At 32.7% G+C, this 20,419-nt stretch overlaps 1 protein-coding gene and 1 pseudogene across 2 annotated transcripts in view; both read right to left on the reverse strand.

Annotated features, from left to right (window-relative positions):
- The window catches only part of LOC145277831 (ubiquitin carboxyl-terminal hydrolase 15-like), a 353,560-nt gene that overhangs the window by 100,654 nt on the left and 232,487 nt on the right, over window positions 1-20,419 (reverse strand). The gene's annotated exons all lie outside the window — the stretch shown is intronic.
- Window positions 10,116-10,249, reverse strand: LOC145278527 (U2 spliceosomal RNA; annotated as a pseudogene).

Below are 20,419 nucleotides of genomic sequence, written 5' to 3' on the forward strand. Positions count from 1 at the left end.
TTTCTTTGACAAACGATTTGTTTTCAATGGACATGCACATGATTGTTACTGCTTTTTCCCCTTCTGTCTTATATTTGTTTTTCTTCATGCCAAATATTTTATATATCAAATTTTTGCTAATTTCTTAAATTTTATTTCTTTAATTCTTACTCCACCAATATAGTATAAGTTTCAATTGCATTGAACGCAATGTTTTAGATAGTAAACATCAGCATATTTCACTTTACTAGCATTTTTACATTTTATTTCAAATACTATGTTTTATTTCATTTTGTTGACACTCATTTACCTCTCTGGGGTGCTACAAGGAACATGTAGAGTGATATATAAAACATGAATTAGTACTTTATAACAATAGGTATCTAGAATTTTCAGAAAGCAATGTTAATAGTTTTAAACATGTATACACTTAAAATCTCAGAAATGTATCTTTTTTTCTTTTCCTTTGCTTATTTCTCTAACCTAAACTTATCATTAACTAACCATAAACTTTGTTTTAGTTATATATATATATATATATTATATTGAAGAATAGACTAAAATTCATTTCATCACCACATTTACAATGTTAGCATACACAAAAATCACTGGTTACAATCATTGATAGCTGTTTCTTATAAGCACCAAATAACTCACTATTTCGATTTGTTTTTCATGATAACAATTCAATATTGATACATTATAAGAAACATTTCCGTTGCTTTTCTCTTTTTATAAATACAAATAATATTAAGCACACCATACCAAGACCACTATTTCAGCATCTAATAAACTGCCTACCAAGATCAATGTTTTCAAGTGACAACGGAGAGTATTCATGTTATGTTTCACATTTTTATGTTTTGAAATATTTTGCAGCTTAATATCAAATTCAGCAGATGAGTTCTTTCTTATGCATCAAACAATTACATTTTCTGATATTCATTCAAACTAATTACTGAAAATCAATTTCATATTTTCTTTACTAACATATTACTGTGCTTGATTTCATCAAGTGGTACGGATCTGCTTTTTACACTAACAATGTGCACATTTTTTGAAGAATAAAGTTATTTTTTGTTTTTATTTTTAAGGTGGTGAAGGTGATTCGGGGAGTGTTTTTTTTTTTTTTTTTTCTAAAAAAGGTACTTTTTACGAATGGGTATCCAAGAAACGTTCAGTATTTTGTTAGAAATTAAGATTTTCATTGACCACTCTCAATACTATCAGAAATGAACAATCTACACAATACAAACTAACTGTTTTGTTGGCTTTTTATTATAACTCCAAACTAACCCATAACTACATTTTTCTTTTATTTTGCAAATTTAATTTCCTTTAGTTTATATTGTGTATCTGAATCAGAAATTGATTGAACTTTTGTCATTTGTAGTTAACATGCTATCAGCGCAATTACTACAGTGTAATCACACATGATCTACCAAAATAAAAACACTTCAGATAAAGTCTTAAATAGAATTCAGTTCCTTACATGGAATCTATGTGTACAGTCATACAAACCCAAATATTTTTTTTTTAAACAGTGTTTTCGAAATTTTTTTTTTTAACTTTATTATATACTTTTTATTTGCATTTTCGTTTTATATGACAAAACTTTAGGACGCTTATGTACACGAAAATTACAGTATACTAAAAATCATATTCGACAGTTTAAAGGCTTTCACATTATTATTATTAAAAGCCATTCTTAATCTAGCACGGATCACTCTCTGCACGAGCATATAAAAAAATAGACTTTATAGATTCGATAACTCTAGAATGGTCATAAAACTTTATTTTTAAAATTTCGATGTTTGACAAACAGTCCATTATTTCTGTAAAAGTTTGTTGAAAAATTCAAATAAAGTTTAGAATTCAATTAAAAAAACAACACCGTCTTTTTTTTTTTTTTTATATAAAACTAATTTTAAAATTTCGATGTTCGAAAAACAGTCCATAATATGTCAATATAAAAATTCTATTTTTGTTTGATAAAAAGAATAAAACAGTTAATAAATACAAAACAAAGTCCATTAAGTTCAAATAAAGCCTGTTTGAATAAAACTTATATAAAAAAAAAGGTTAATTCTATACGGTTTTGATCATCCTTAGATAAAACGTCACTTCCGGCAAATGGCTTTGTAAACAACGGGTGGCATTTTTCGAATACATCGGTAAACACTGTATGTTTTTCGAGCTGAATAAATATGTTACATTGAATAAAAACACAAAAAATATATCCAGTTTGATAGAAAAGTAACTTATCTTGCCTTTGATAACATTTATTTGTTATATATTTGTCTTTTGACAACTTTTTGGAATCTATGTGTACAGTCATACAAACCCAAATATTTTTTTTTTAAACAGTAATGAATTTTCCGAACTCAATATTTTTCAATTTTTGAACTCAATATTTTTGCAATTTTTTAATTTTTAAAATCTATCAAAATTTTTCTATTGATTCTATTTTTACGATATTTTCAGGGTCAATGTGAAATTTTATGTTCTTTCCAATAAATCGAATATAATATTTTAGACAATCGTTTTTTTTTTAAATTCACGAACCCCCCCCATCCCAATTTTTAAGTGTCTATTAAAAAGTAAATACTTAATTTAGTAACCCGATAGTAAATAATTGATTAAGTTAAAAACCTTTTTTTTAAACCACGTTATTTGTTTGTTTTTTTTTTTTTTAATGGAACCTTGGTCCTTGCTCCTTTATTTGAAAAAAAATTTAGGGCTTGAATTACATTTTTCGAGGAATTATATTGACTGCTTTCTTTTTATTTATAGAAATTAATAACATTTATTTATTTATTTCATATGCTAATATTTTTGGAATTTTACAATACACTTTATTACAAATACTTCTGGCAACAGTTATTTATTTAACTCATATGCTAATACTTTTTGGGTAAAAATATTTTGTTTCCATGTTTTCGGAATTTTTTTTTTTTTACCTTTTTTTATAATTTTTAATAGCATTTTCTTTTTAAATTACAACGTTAATGTTTATGAATATTGAAATAAAATACATGTGTTTATTATTAACAATAATTATTAATATTTAAAATAATGTGTTCATTAATAAAAATAAATATTAATATTTAATATAAAATAAAATGTGTTTATTAATGAATATAAATATTACTATTTAAAATTATAAAATGTTTATTATTAAAAATAAATATTAATATTTAAAATAATAAAATGTGTTGATTATTAAAAATATATATTAATATTAAAAATAATAAAATGTGTTTATTATTAAAAATATATATTAATATTTAAAATAATAAAATGTGTTTATTATTAAAAATATATATTAATATTTAAAATAAAATGTGTTTATTATTAAAAATAAATATTAATATTTAAAATAAAATAATAAGTGTTTAGTAATAAAAATAAATATTATTATTAAAAATAAAATAAAATGTGTTCATTATTAAAAATAAATAATAGTATTTAAAATAATAAAATGTGTTCATTATTAAAAATAAATATTAATCTTAAAATAAAAATGTGTTTATTATTAAAAATAAATATTAATATTCAAATAAAAATGTTTTTATTATTAAAAATAAATATTAATATTTAAAGTAGAATAAAATGTGTTTATTATTATAAATAAATATTAATATTTAAAATGAAATGTGTTTATTATTACAAATAAATATTTATATTTAAAATAATAAAATGTGTTTATTATTAAAAATAAATATTAATATTTAAAATAATAAAATGTGTTTATTATTAAAACGGGCACACTTAAAAAGAAAAGAACCCCCTCCCTAATGCAGGAGAGAGAATGCTCCCTGCTTGATCCCCTTCTTTGGTTGGATGACTGCCACCTCCCTATAGCGAGGGGTAAAAAAAAAAAAAATCACCCCTTCAGCCCTTCCCTAATCTGCGTAGCACGGCTCCCTCTTACAGGGAGGGAAGGTCAACAGGTGGAGGAAAAATAGTCAACGCAGGTCATACCGCCTGACCAGCTAAAATCGCCTTTTTATATAAGGCAGACAGTCAGACTATTTGCCTTGAGGGCGGGCTAAGCCTTCCTACACCCCCCCCAAGCTGAGAGCTGGGGATACTTCTCTCAGACGGGGTATGGGAGGACAGGGAGACCTTCCCTCTTTCAACTAAGAGATAGATATCCTTTTGTATGGTTGATTGACCCCCCCCCCCTGTCGGTTCCGCTTACTCCATTCGGAAAGAGATCAACCTTACACAAAAAAACAAAAAAAAATATGGGGAGAGGGAAGCCTTCCCGGGCCCCCTTTCTGGGAGGAGAAGTTCCCCGGCTCCTACCTTTTGGGGAGTGCTCAGCCCGCCCTTCAGTCAACCAAATAAAAAAAAAATTTACCCATCCCACCTTTGTGGGAAGAGTGCTCAGCAAACCTTCTGAGCCACCATAAAAAAAAAGTTTCCTTCCCCAAGATGGGAAGGGAACGAGAAAGGAAAATCCGTAAAAATACATGGTCCACACACGGTCTAACCCCTGGGGATCTAAAATAAACTTCTCATATACACCGACACACACAGACAGTCTGATTGATTCTTTGTTCAACAGATTATAAGAATAAAACACTGAGCCAACATTAACAATTCTGACTTATCATTCATACATGATTACGAAACTTTTCCCAGAAGGAAAAGAATGCGAAATGCGCCATGGAAAAACCCTTTGTGTTACATACATGTTGGAGAGAGTCTTAAAAATAACTGTACAACGCAGGGTATACCACCCGCCTCCTTCAGATTGGATTGGACAAAAATGAAATTAAAAGGAAACGAAATTAGAAACAGTCAGTTCTTTCTTATGCATCAAACAATTACATTTTCTGATATTCATTCAAACTAATTACTGAAAATCAATTATATATTTTCTTTACTAAAATATTACTGTTCTTGATTTCACCAAGTGGTGCGGATCTGTTTTTTACATTAACAATGTGCACAATATTTGAAGAATAAAGATATTTTTGTTTTTGTGTTTTAGGTGGTGAAGGTGATCTGGGGAGTGTTCTTTTTTTTTCACAAAAAAGGTACTTTTTACGAATGGGTATCCAAGAAAATTACAGTATTTTGTCAGAAATTAAGGTTTTCATTGACCACTCTCAATACTATCAGAAATGAACAAAGTTAATTAAACAATCTACACAATACAAACTAACTGTTTTGTTGGCTTTTATTCTAACTCCAAACTAACCCATAACTACATTTTTCTTTTATTTTGCAAATTTGATTTCCTTTAGTTTGTATTGTGTAGCTGAATCAGAAATTGATTTCACTTTTGTCATTTGTAGTTAACATGCTATCAGCGCAATTACTACAGTGTAATCACACATGATCTACCAAAATAAAAACACTTCAGATAAAGTCTTAAATAGAATTCAGTTCCTTACATGACATCTGATGAAGTCAGTACAAACGTTACAAACTAATACTTGAAAAACAATTTGACATATACTGTACTACAATATCACATTTGTATAGAAGTAGAAATCTGGATACCTATTCTGATACCTAATAAAAGAAAGGACACTTTTTGGGGCGGATTTTGATGATAACAAGTCACTAATTAGAAATTATAATAAACATTCAAATAATTTAAGAATTTTACCAAACAATTCAATATTGATACATTATAAGAAACATTTCCAGTGCTTTTCTCTTTTTAGCAATAGTTGGTTGATAATTAGAGGACACAACTAACCCTATACTATGCTTTACTTTGTTTTGTATATATATTTTGTATTGTGTGGAATTAACAAAGATTCATATGCAGGAATCTGTTGATACATTCCAAGAATCCCAATGCGACCAACAAACTTGAAAGACTACAATTTCTTTTTACTATGACCAATAAGAAAGCTCCAGGACTAAGTTGTTGGACTCATCCTGATCACCATTTTAAATTATTGTTAACACTAAGTTTAACATTTTAAGTACAGAATAATATTTCTTTTGATATTTATAAATTACTATTTTCTGTGACAGATGTTACTTTTTCAATATTGATTGTACCCTCTTTTGTGTTTTTACATTTTGCATACAATAATATTAAGCACACCATACCAAGACCACTATTTCAGCATCTAATAAACTGCCTACCAAGACCAATGTTTTCAAGTGACAATGGAGAGTATTCATGTTATGTTTCACACTTTTATGTTTTGAAATATTTTGCTGCTTAATATCAAATTCAGCAGATGTTTACTTTGTTTTGTGTATATACTTTATATTAGGTAGAATAAACAAAACTTAATTTCGCTACCATCATTATTTGTAGTGACATGCACTGTTAACATAAATAAAATCACTGGTGACAATCCCTGATACCTGTTTCGTATAAGCACCAAATAACTATGATAATGTGTTATTGTTGATACATTATAATAAACATTTCCATTGACTGGTCGTTTGCTTAGCTTAGGTTTACATCATTTTTTCACAATGTTTCTCTACTTGCTTTCAGCATGAGAGCAGATCATATTCTACACATGTTTCATGCATATCACACAAACTTATAATATTTGATCAACATTTGACTAACAATTTTACAAAAAACACCTACCACCTTAAGGGGGCTAAAGGTAAGGCTCCCCACATAACCATAAAAGAAAGCCGCCCCCCCTTACAGTGGGAAAGAGCTCCCTTCCCATTCTGGAGCAGAGAAGGGGCAAGGAAAACTCTTAAACATAAATGGTCAACGGAGGGTATACACCCTGGGAAACTAAAAGAGCCTTTTTATACACATCATAAGATGGCAAAACTTAAAAAGATAAAGAGAGCTATAGCAAGCTGGTCTAATAAACAGGTTTACACTACACTCAAGTTTACTTCAGACCCCTATTTCCTCCGTGCGAATAAGGTCATGACCCCCCGTCCCCAAGTGCAGGGAGGTTGCCCATCTCCCCTCCGGGCAAACTTAAAAAAAAAAAATACTCCCTCCCTAAGGCAAGAGAGGGTAGACTTCCTGCCCCATCCCCTTAGTTGGTTGGATGATCAGTCACCTCCCTATATCGAGGGGTAAAAAATAAAAGCAAATCACCCCTTCAGCCCTCTGAGAATTTTCATTATATTTCTTTGACAAACGATTTGTTTTCAATGAACTTCAGCACATGATTGTTACTGCTTTTTCCCCTTTTGTCTTATATTTTTTTTTTAAGGTGGTGAAGGTGATCCGGGGAGTGTTTTTTTTTTTTTTTTTTTCAAAAAAGGTACTTTTTACGAATGGGTACCCGAGAAACATTCAGTATTTTGTCAGAAATTAAGATTTTCATTGACGACTCTCAATACTATCAGAAATGAACAATCTACACAATACAAACTAACTGTTTTGTTGGCTTTTTATTCTAACTCCAAACTAACCCATAACTACATATTTCTTTTATTTTGCAAATTTGATTTCCTTTAGTTTATATTGTGTAGCTGAATAAGAAATTGATTTAACTTTTGTCATTTGTAATTAACATGATTTCAGCGCAATTACTACAGCGTAATCACACATGATATACCAAAATAAAAACACTTCAGATAAAGTCTTCTTACATAGAATTCAGTTTCTTACATGACATCTGATGAAGTCAGTACAAACGTTACAAACTAATACTTGAAAAACAATTTGACATTTACTGTATTACAATATCATATTTGTATAGAAGTAGAAATCTGGATACCTATTCTGATACCTAATAAAAGAAAGGACACTCTTTGGGGCGGATTTTGATGATAACAAGTCACTAATAAGAAATTATAATAAACATTGAAATAATTTAAGAATTTTACCAAAATAAAATTGCATGGTAATCACCCAATTTCTGCCACAAAATTTTGATTGGCAAAACTCATAAACACAAAATATATATTTTCTAATTTCATCTTTTTTTTTTACATAATCTGATTTGATGTTTTCCTAAATATTCAAATCACTATTTTTTTGCTGCTTAATATCAAATACAGCAAATGAGTTATTTTTTATGCATCAAACAATTACATTTTCTCATTCATCCAAACTAATCACTGAACATCAATTTCATATTTTCTTCACTAAAATATTACTGTGCTTGATGTCATCAAGTAGAGCGGATCATTTTTTTTTCATTTGTTCACACATTTTTCCAATTTATATATATTTTGTTCTAAGATTCCTAGCCTATGTCATTGCATACCAATCTGTTTATTAAAAGTTAAGGTTCACTGTAAACACATACGTTACACCAAAATAAAAACGCTTCAGATAATGTCTTGATATTCAATTAAGTTTCTCACATGACATCTTATGAAGTTAGTAGAAATGTTACAGACTTTTGAATCTCAAACACTTTCAATACTGTGCACTGATATTTTCTTTTTTGGAATATAAGCACATTCATGATTTTTTTTACAAACGCCAACAAATGTCACATTTTGTAGCAATGTACTGAAACAATTATAAAAATAGGTATCTAGGAAAAGGCCACTACATATGTTATAAATTCCAAATTTCCACAACCTGGCAAATACTGGTACACGCTAGCAAATTTAGATTTGCAATTACAGAATATGATTCTAATTTTTTCCTTTGCTCTTTATTCTAACACTACACTAAGTTTACTGTGTTATTTCGCTACAGTTGATATTGTGTAGAACAATAAGAAAATCATAGTGAACAATGCATTCAACAAAATTTCACACAAATTTCTAGATACCTATATCTAATAAGTTCAAAAGAAAGGACACACTTAGGGAGGTATTTTGGTGGTCAAGTCACTAAATAGAGATTAGCTGGTTTCCCGGCATAGCCCAGGATGTAATAAAGATTGACTGAAATACATGTTCTAGCTGGTTTCTAGGCGTTGCCAGGGATGTAATATAGACACATTATGTTGTATATTACCTGTTCTCTTCTCCCTAAGGTAAAACAATTTCATATACATGCTGTAAATTACCTACGCTAGGGATAAAACATGAACAATACCAGTCCTAGGGTAGATAAAACAAATAATACATAGAGATGAAAGATTCCTCTCCCCTAAGAATAAAACATATATTCAATATCTGCTTTTGTTTTTTCATTGTTTATACGGTCCCGAGCAACGCCGGGTAGCCCTGCTAGTCATCTATATATATAAAAGGCAAAAATCGGTGTGTATGTATGTATGTATGTATGTTTGTTTGTAACGCTAAAACTTTTGAAAGACGGAACCAGAGTTGACAAATTTGGTATCATATTGCACCTTGATCACCCGGATGACAAATATCGAAATTTCACGTCAAACGGACCAGTAGAAAGGGGTCAACTGATCGTTTTTCTCCTAGGGGGGCCCCCCAAAAAACCTGTCATTTTAACGTTATTCAATACGTGTCACGTGACGTGACGTCAGCTCAAACTTTTGACAGACACAACCAAAGTTGACAAATTATGTATCATATTGAACCTTGATCACCCGCATGACAAATATCGAAATTCCACACCAAACGGACCATTAAAAGGGGGTGAACTGATCATTTCTCTCCTAGGGGGGCCCCCCAAAAAACCTGTCATTTTAATGTTAATATTACATAATCCAAAAACGCTTAGTCATGTCACGTGACGTGACGTCAACATCCAGTAATGGCGAACAAATGTAAACAAACACTTTGTTTTACCGATACTTTTGTAATTTCTCTTCTGCTTTGTTCTAGAGATTATTAAACTCCATGACAATGTCTCCAACGTATTTAACTGGTTAAAAATAGTATTTATACAAGAGTTTTAACGAAAAATATCAGGAAAAAATGTACAGGAATAAAAAAAAATTCAGCTTTCAAAATATTCGTCGATAAAAAAACCGATCTTTATATTTACGCTAGCCATTTTGTATATTACCACGTGACCTGCTATCTCTTAAACTGGAGGGGGGGGGGATCCACTTGAATCCAACAAAACCAGTAATTTTTTTTTTCTATTATATATACATCATTTTCTATAAAATTAAGTGTAGACTTTATAATTAAAACAAAAAATGTTATTCATACTAAAAAAAAAAAACGCTTAGTCATGTCACGTGACGTGACGTCAACATCCACTAATGGCGAACAATTGTACCTATTTACTATGCCTCCCCACGGGACAGAGTTAGACACCAGGGTCGTTTTTTAACGTGGAGAAAAGGTACAAAAATAAAAATTGTCTCAGTCGTGGAGGATTTCTCCTCCACCGAAAGAGAACAAGAAATAGAAGTGCAGCATCTGAAGAACAGATACTACACTTTGATCTTGACCAAAAGGCCAAGAATGCGAACAATTGTAAATAACAACTTTTTTCACAAAACCAACACCGTCTTTCTTTTTTTTTCTCTCTCTTTCTCTCTCTCACCCACTTACTCTTCCCTCTCTCTCACCCTCTTTCTCTTGACGTCACACCACTGTTAAACTGTGGGGGGGGGGGACACATTCCCAGGCATTATCTCCTATAGATGCACATTTTATTAGAAATTCAGCTTTCAAAATATTAGACGATAATAAAAATATAAAACCAACACCCTCTTTCTCTTTTCTCTCTCTCTCACCAACTTACTCTTCTCTCTCTCTCACCCTCTTTCTCTTGACCTCCTACTACTGTTAAACTGTGTGTGTGTGTGGGGGGGGGGGAAGAGGCAGCTTGAAAACCAACAAAAACAGTGCACAGTTTCCCAAGCATTTGGGGTGGGAAGGGGGGGAAGAAGCCGAGCGCACAGTTTCGTGTGAGAGAGAGAGAACAATTCTCAACCTATATACTCAACAAATTTTTTATCTACAGATTTGAAAGTTTGTATATAGGGTATTCAGACATATGGAAATATATCTAGCATAATCTATCTATTATATCTATAAAAGTGAAAATGTGTGTGTGTGTGAGGTAGCCAGAGAGAGAGAGAGAGAGAGAGAGAGAGAGAGAGAGAGACAACAATTCTCAACCTATATATTCAATACATTTTTTATCTACAGATTTGAAAATTTGTATATAGGGTATTCAGACATATGGAAATATATCTAGCATAATCTATCTATTATATCTAAATGTGTGTGTGTGTGTGTGTGTGTGTGTGTGTGTGTGTGTGTGTGTGTGTGTGTGTGTGCGTAAGAGAGAGAGAGAACAATTCTCAACCTATATACTCAACGTATTTTTATCTACGGATTTTAAACTTTGTATATAGGGTATTCAGACATATAGAAATATATCTAGCATAATCTATACATTATATCTATAAAAGTGAGAATGTGAGTGTGTGAGAGAGAGAGAACAATTCTCAACCTATATATTCAACAAATTTTTTACCTACAGATTTGAAAATTTGTATATTGGGTATTCAGACATATGGAAATATATCTAGCATAATCGATCTATTATATCTATAAAAGTCAGAATGTTTGCGTGTGGTTGTGTGTGTAAGGTTGCGAGAGAGAGAGAGAGAACAATTCTCAACCTATCTATTCAATAAATTTGTTATCTACAGATTTGACCATTTGTATATAGGGTATTCAGACATATGGAAATATATCCAGCATAATCTATCTATTATATCCATAAAAGTGAGAATGTGTGCGTGAGAGAGAGAGAGAGAGAGAGTAAGTACAATTCTCACCCTATATATTCAACAAATTTTTTATCTACCGATTAGAAAATTTGTATATAGGGTATTCAGACATATGGAAATATATCTAGCATAATCTATCTATTATATCTAGAAAAGTGAGAATGTGTGTGAAAGAGAGAGAGAGAAGAGAGAGAGAGAGAACAATTCTCAACCTATATATTCAACTAATTTTTATGTACAGATCTGAAAATTTGTATACAGGGTATTCAGACATATGGAAATATATCTAGCATAATCTATTATATCTATAAAAGGTAGAATGTGTGTGTGTGTGTGTGTGAGTGAGTGAGTGAGTGAGTGAGTGAGTGAGAGAGAGAGAGAGAGAGAGAGAACAATTCTCAACCTATATACTCAACAAATTTTGTATCTACAGATTTGATAATTTGTATATAGGGTATTCAGACATAAGGAAATATATCTAGCATAATCTATTATATCTATAAAAGTGAGAATGTGTGTGTGAGAGAGAGAGAAAGAACAATTCTCAACCTATATACTCAACAAATTTTTTATCTACAGATTTAAAAATTTGTATATAGGGTATTCAGACATATAGAAATATATCTAGCATAACCTATCTATTATATCTATAAAATGACCATGTGTGTGTGTGTGAGAGAGAGAGAGAGAGTCAGAGAGAGAGAGAGAACAATTTTCAGCTTGTGTGTGTGTGAGAAAGAGAGAGAGAGAAAGAGAGGAAGGAAAATTCTCACCCTATATATTCAACAAATTTTTTATCTACATATTAGAAAATTTGGATATAGGGTATTCAGACGTATGGAAATATATCTAGCATAATCTATCTATTATATCTATAAAAGTGAGAATGTGTGTGTGAGAGAGAGAGAAAGAGAGAGAGAGAGAACAATTCTCAACCTATATATTCAACTAATTTTTTATCTACAGATTTGAAAATGTGTATATTGGGTATTCAGACATATGTAAATATATCTGGCATAATCTATGTATTATATCTATAAAAGTGTGAATGTGAGTGATGGAAAGAGCAAAAAATTCTCAACCTATATAACCTATAAAAGTGAGAATATGTGTGAGAGAGAGAGAGAGAGAACAATTCTCAACCTATATATTCCACACATTTTTGGGCACAGATTTGGAAATTTGTATATAGGGTAGGCAGACATATAGAAATATATCTAGCATAATCTATCTATTATATCTATAAAAGTGAGAACTTGTGTGTGTGTGTGTGTGTGAGAGAGAGAGAGAACAATTCTTAACCTACATACTCAACAAATTTTTTACCTACAGTTTAGAAAATTTGTATATAGGGTATTCAGACATATGGAAATATATCTAGCATAATCTATCTATTATAACTACAAAAGTTAGAATGTGTGTGTGAGAGAGAGAGAACAATTCTAAACCTATATATTCAACAAATTTTTTATCTACAGATTTGAAACTTTGTATATAGGGTATTCAGACATATGGAAATATATCTTGCATAATCTATCTATTTTATCTATAAAAGTGAGAATGCGTGTGTGTGAGATAGCGAGAGAGAGAGAGAGAAAAAGAGAGAGATAAAAATTCTCAACCTATACATTCAACAAATTTTATATCCACAGATTTGAACATTTGTATATAGGGTGTTCAGACATATAGAAATATATCTAGCATAATCTATCTATTATATGTATAAAAGTGAGAATGTGTGTGTGTGTGTGTGAGAGAGAGGACAATTGTCAACCTATGTATACAACAAATTTTTTATCTACAGATTTCAAAATTTGTATATTGGGCATTCAGACATATTTTAATATATCTGGCATAATCTGTCTATTATATCTATAAAAGTGAGAATGTGTGTGATAGAGAGAGAGAGAACAATTCTCAACCTATATACTCAACAAATTTTTTATCTACAGATTTGAAAATTTGTATATAGGGTATTCAGACATATGGAAATATATCTAGCATAATCTATTATATCTATAAAAGTGAGAATGTGTGTGTGTGTGAGAGAGAGAGAGAGAGAGAGAGAGAGAACAATTCTCAACCCATATACTCAACAAATTCTTTATCTACAGATTTTAAAATTTGTATATAGAGTATTCATACAAATAGAAATATATCTAGGATAATCTTTCTATTATATCTATAAAAGTGAGAATGTGTGTGTGTGTGAGCGAGAGAGAGAGAGAGAGAGAGAGAGAGAGAGAACAGTTCTCAACCTATACATTCAACAAATTTTTATATATAGGGTATTCAGAAATATCGAAATATATCTAGCATAATCTATTATATCTTTAAAAGTTAGAATGTGTGTGTGTGAGAGATAGAGAGAACAATTCTCAACCTATGCACTCTACAAATTTTTTATCTACAAATTAGAAAATTTGTATATAGGGTATTCACACATATGGAAATATATCTAGCATAATCTATCTATTATATCTATAAAAGTTAGAATGTGTGTGTGAGGTAGCCAGAGAGAGAGAGAGAGAGAGTAAGAACAATTTTCAACCTATATATTCAACAAATATTTGATCTACGGATTAGAAAATTTGTATATAGGGTATTCAGACATATGGAAATATATCTAGCATAATCTATCTATTATATCTCTAAAATTGAGAATGTGTGTGTGAGAGAGAGAGAGAGAACAATTTTCAACCTATATACTCAACAAATTTTTTTATCTACAGATTTGAAAATTTGTATATAGGGTATTCAGACATATGGAAATATATCTAGAGTAATCTATCTATTATATCTATAAAAGTGAGAATGCGTGTGTGTGTGAGAGAGAGAGCGACACAGAACAATTCTCAACCTATATATTCAACAAATTTTTTATGTACAGATCTGAAATATCACATTTGTATAGAAGTAGAAATCTTGATACCTACTCTGATACCTAATAAAAGAAAGGACACTCTTTAGGGCGGATTTTGATTATAACAAGTCACTAATTAGAAATTATAATAAACATTCTAATAATTTAAGAATTTTACCAAAATAAAATTGCATGGTAATCACCCAATTTCTGCCACAAAATTTTGATTGGCAGAACTCATAAACATAAAATATATATTTTCTAATTTCATCTTTTTTTTTTCTTTTTACATAATCTGGTTTGATGTTTTCCCAAATATTCAAATCACTATATTTTGCTGCTTAATATCAAATACAGCAACTGAGTTATTTTTATGCATCAAACAATTACATTTTCTCATTCATCCAAACTAATCACTGAACATCAATTTCATATTTTCTTCACTAAAATATTACTGTGCTTGATGTCATCAAGTGGAGCGGATCATTTTTTTTTCATTTGTTCACACATTTTTCCAATTTATATATATTTTAAAGATTCTTAGCCTATGTCATTGCATACCAATCTGTTTATTAAAAGTTAAGGTTCACTGTAAACACATATGTTACACCAAAATAAAAACGCTTCAGGTAATGTCTTGATATTCAATTCAGTTTCTCACATGACATCTTATGAAGTTAGTAGAAATGTTACAGACTTTTGAATCTCAAACACTTTCAATACTGTGCACTGATATTTTCTTTTTTGCAATATAAGCACATTCATGACTTTTTTTACAAACGTTAAAAACTTTCACATTGTGTAGCAATATACTGAAACAATTATAAAAATATTTGTTTTTATTTTGAATGATGCAGGGCATCTGAAGAGAGATTTTTCTAACAAAATGAAAGTATAATTTTTAGCAATAGGTATCTAGGAAAAGGCCACTACATATGTTATAAGTTCCAAATTTCCACAACCTGGCAAATACTGGTACATGCTAGCAAATTTAGATTTGCAATTACAAAATATGATTCTAATTTTTTCCTTTGCTCTTTATTCTAACACTACACTAAGTTTACTGTGTTATTTCGCTACAGTTGATATTGTGTAGAACAATAAGAAAATCATAGTGAACAATGCATTCAACAAAATTTCACACACATTTCTAGATACCTATATCTAATAAGTTCAAAAGAAAGGACACACTTAGGGAGGTATTTTGGTGGTCAAGTCACTAAAAAGAGATTAGCTGGTTTCCCGGCATAGCCCAGGATATAATAAAGATTGACTGAAATACATGTTCTAGCTGGTTTCTAGGCGTTGCCAGGGATGTAATATAGACACATTATGTTGTATATTACCTGTTCTCTTCTCCCTAAGGTAAAACAATTTCATATACATGCTGTAAATTACCTATGCTAGGGATAAACCATGAACAATATCAGTCCTAGGGTAGATAAAACAAATAATACATAGAGATGAAAGATTCCTCTCCCCTAAGAATCAAACATATGTTCAATATCTGCTTTTGTTTTTTCATTGTTTATACGGTCCCGAGCAACGCCGGGTAGCCCTGCTAGTAATATATAAAAGGCAAAAATCTGTGTGTATGTATGTATGTTTGTTTGTAACGCTAAAACTTTTGACAGACACAACCAAAGTTGACAAATTAGGTATCATATTGCACCTTGATCACCCGCATGACAAATATCGAAATTTCACGTCAAACGGACAATTAGAAGGGGGTGAACTGATCATTTTTCTCCCAGGGGGGGCCCCCAAAAGACCCGTCATTTTAACGTTATTCATTACGTGTCACGTGACGTGACGTCAGCTCAGTAAAATGTCGGCTGCGGCTGAGGTACGTTAAAACTGCCTTCGGAGGAGAAATTGATACTATAACACAGTTAAATATTAGTTTTCGACTCGAACCGTTATTACCAACGGAATTATCGCACTCCAAAAATCAAAATCACAAAATTACACGAAAATTGACGTAGGGAAAATGTTTTTATTTTTGCTTGAAGTTTTTTGCCGGCGAAGATGACTTTGCTCTTTGTAAAACATGTAAATAAGATTTAGCCATTTTGTTTATACATTCTAACTCTGTTAACTTGAAGGGGGAGGGGTTGGTATCAGTATCAGGCCGCTTATGTAAACGAAAATTAGGTCGCGTGCACATTTGAAAGTGAAGTTTGGGAAAGAGGATGGAACAACTTTCTCTTCTGCCTCTCTCTCACACTATTTATCTTCTCTCTCTCTCTCACCCTGTTTCTCTTCTCTCTATATTAGAACTTATCAAGGCCAATAGGCAAATCGAGGATAGACTCGACGATGAGAGTTCAAACGTGCACAGTATTCAAATTTGGGAAAGAGGATGGAACAACTTTCTCTTCTGCCTCTCTCTCACACTCTTTATCTTCTCTCTCTCTCTCACCCTGTTTCTCTTCTCTCTATATTAGCACTTATCAAGGCCAATAGGAAACTCGAGGATCAACACGACGATGAGAATTCAAACGTGCACAGTAGTGAAATTTGGGAAAGAGGATGGAACAACTTTCTCTACTGCCTCTCTCTCACACTCTTTATCTTCTCTCTCTCTCACCCTGTTTATCTTCTCTCTATATTAGCACTTATCAAGGCCAATACGCAACTCGAGGATCAACTCGACGATGAGAGTTCAAACGTGCACAGTATTCAAATTTGGGAAAGAGGATGGAACAACTTTCTCTTCTGCCTCTCTCTCACCATGTTTCTCTTCTCTCTATATTAGCACTTATCAAGGCCAATAGGCAACTCGAGGATCAACTCGACCATGAGAGTTCAAACGTGCACAGTATTCAAATTTGGGAAAGAAGATGGAACAACTTTCTCTTCGGCCTCTCTCTCACACTCTTTATCTTCTCTCTCTCTACCCCTGTTTCTCTTCTCTCTATATTAGCACTTATCAAGGCCAATAGGCAACTCGAGGATCAACTCGACGATGAGAGTTCAAACGTGAACAGTAGTCAAATTTGGGAAAGAGGATGGAACAACTTTCTCTTCTGCCTCTCTCTCACACTCTTTATCTTCTCTCTCTCTCTCTCACCCTGAAAGATTCCTCTCCCCTAAGAATAAAACATATGTTCAATATCTGCTTTTGTTTTTACATTGTTGTTACGGTCCCGGGCAACGCCGGGTAGCCCTGCTAGTAATATATAAAAGGCAAAAATCTGTGTGTATGTATGTATGTATGTATGTTTGTTTGTAACGCTAAAACTTTTGACAGACACAACCAAAGTTGACAAATTAGGTATCATATTGCACCTTGATCACCCGCATGACAAATATCGAAATTTCACGTCAAACGGACAATTAGAAGGGGGTGAACTGATCATTTTTCTCCCAGGGGGGGCCCCCAAAAGACCTGTCATTTTAACGTTATTCATTACGTGTCACGTGACGTGACGTCAGCTCAGTAAAATGTCGGCTGCGGCTGAGGTACGTTAAAATTGCCTTCGGAGGAGAAATTGATACTATAACACAGTTAAATATTAGTTTTCGACTCAAACCGTTATTACCAACGGAATTATCGCACTCCAAAAATCAAAATCCCAAAATTACACGAAAATTGACGTAGGGAAAATGTTTTTATTTTTGCTTGAAGTTTTTTGCCGGCGAAGATGACTTTGCACTTTGTAAAACATGTAAACAAAGATTTAGCCATTTTGTTTATACATTCTAACTGTTAACTTGAAGGGGGAGGGGTGGGTATCAGTATCAGGCCGCTTATGTAAACGAAAATTAGGTCGCGTGCACAGTTTTCCAAAGAACACTTTCTCTCTCTCTCTCTCGCCGTCTTTCTCTCCGTCTTTCTCTCTCTCTCTCGCCGTCTTTCTCTCTCTCTCTCTCACTCTCTTCTCTCTCTCTACCACTTTCCTAACTCTCTCTATCACCATATTTCTCTCTCTCTCACTCTCTTCTCTCTCTCTCTCTCTAGACCTCTTTCTCTTCTCTTTCTCTCTCTCACCCTCTTTATCTACTCTCTCTCTCTCACCCTCTTTCCCTTCTATCTATATTAGCACTTATCAAGGCCAATAGGCAACTCGAGATTGAGAGTTCAAACGTGCACAGTAGTGAAATTTGGGAAAGAGGATGGAACAACTTTCTCTTCTGCCTCTCTCTCACACTATTTATCTTCTCTCTCTCGCTCTCTCTCACCCTGTTTCTCTTCTCTCTATATTAGCACTTATCAAGGCAAATAGGCAACTCGAGGATCAACTCGACTCACCATATTTCTCTCTCACTCTCTTCTCTCTCTCTCTCTCTAGACCTCTTTCTCTCTCTCAACCTCTTTATCTACTCTCTCTCTAACCCTCTTTCCCTTCTATCTATATTAGCACTTATCAAGGCCAAAAGGCAACTCGAGGATGAGCGTTCAAACGTGCACAGTAGTGAAATTTGGGAAAGAGGATGGAACAACTTTCTCTTCTGCCTCTCTCTCACGAAAGAGGATGGAACAACTTTCTCTTCTGCCTCTCTCTCACACTCTTTATCTTCTCTCTCTCTACCCCTGTTTCTCTTCTCTCTATATTAGCACTTATCAAGGCCAATAGGCAACTCGAGGATCAACTCGACCATGAGAGCTCAAACGTGCACAGTATTCAAATTTGGGAAAGAGGATGGAACAACTTTCTCTTCGTCCTCTCTCTCACACACTTTATCTTCTCTCTCTCTCTCTCTCTCTCACCCTGTTTCTCTTCTCTCTATATTAGCACTTATCAAGGCCAATAGGCAACTCGAGGATCAACTCGACCATGAGAGTTCAAACGTGCACAGTATTCAAATTTGGGAAAGAGGATGGAACAACTTTCTCTTCGGCCTCTCTCTCACACTCTTTATCTTCTCTCTCTCACCCTGTTTCTCTTCTCTATATTAGCACTTATCAAGGCCAATAGGCAACTCGAGGATCAACTCGACCATGAGAGTTCAAACGTGCACAGTATTCAAATTTGGGAAAGAGGATGGAACAACTTTCTCTACTGCCTCTCTCTCACACTCTTTATCTTCTCTCTCTCACCCTGTTTCTCTTCTCTATATATATTAGCACTTATCAAGGCCAATAGGCAACTCGACGATGAGAGTTCAAACGTGCACATTATTCAAATTTGGGAAAGAGGATGGAACAACTTTCTCTACTGCCTCTCTCTTACACACTTTATCTTCTCTCTCTCTCACCCTGTTTCTCTTCTCTCTATATTAGCACTTAACAAGGCCAATAGGCAAATCGAGGATCAACTCGACAATGAGAGTTCAAACGTGCACATTATTCAAATTTGGGAAAGAGGATGGAACAACTTTCTCTACTGCCTCTCTCTCACACTCTTTATCTTCTCTCTCTCTCTCACCCTGAAAGATTCCTCTCCCCTAAGAATAAAACATATGTTCAATATCTGCTTTTGTTTTTACATTGTTGTTACGGTCCCGGGCAACGCCGGGTAGCCCTGCTAGTCTATATATATAAAAGCCAAACGTCTGTGTGTATGTATGTATGTTTTTTTGTAACGCTAAAACTTTTGAAAGACGGAACCAAACTTGACAAATTTGGTATCATACCGAAGCCCCATCACCCGGATGACAAATATCGAAGTTTCACGTCAAACGGACAACTAGAAGTTGGTCAACTGATCAGTTATCTTCGAGGGGGCCCCCAAAAAACCTGTCATTATCTATATATATAAAAGACAAATGTCTGTTTGTAACGCTAAAACTTGAGATGAAAGATTCCTCTCCCCTAAGAATAAAACATATGTTCAATACCTCTTTTTGTTTTTTCATTGTTTATACGGTCCCGAGCAACGCCGGGTAGCCCTGCTAGTATATATATAAAAGCCAAAAATCTGTATGTATGTATGTATGTATGTTTGTAACGCTAAAACTTTTGAAAGACGGAACCAAACTTGACAAATTTTGTATCATATTGAAGCTCCATCACCCGGACGACAAATATCGAAATTTCACGTCAAACGGACCACTAGAAGTGGGTGAACTGATCAGTTTTCTGCCA

This window comes from Euprymna scolopes, chromosome 6 (genome assembly GCF_053919585.1).
Source record: "Euprymna scolopes isolate OS-2025 chromosome 6, ASM5391958v1, whole genome shotgun sequence".
In the NCBI taxonomy this organism is placed as follows: Eukaryota; Metazoa; Mollusca; class Cephalopoda; order Sepiida; family Sepiolidae; genus Euprymna; species Euprymna scolopes.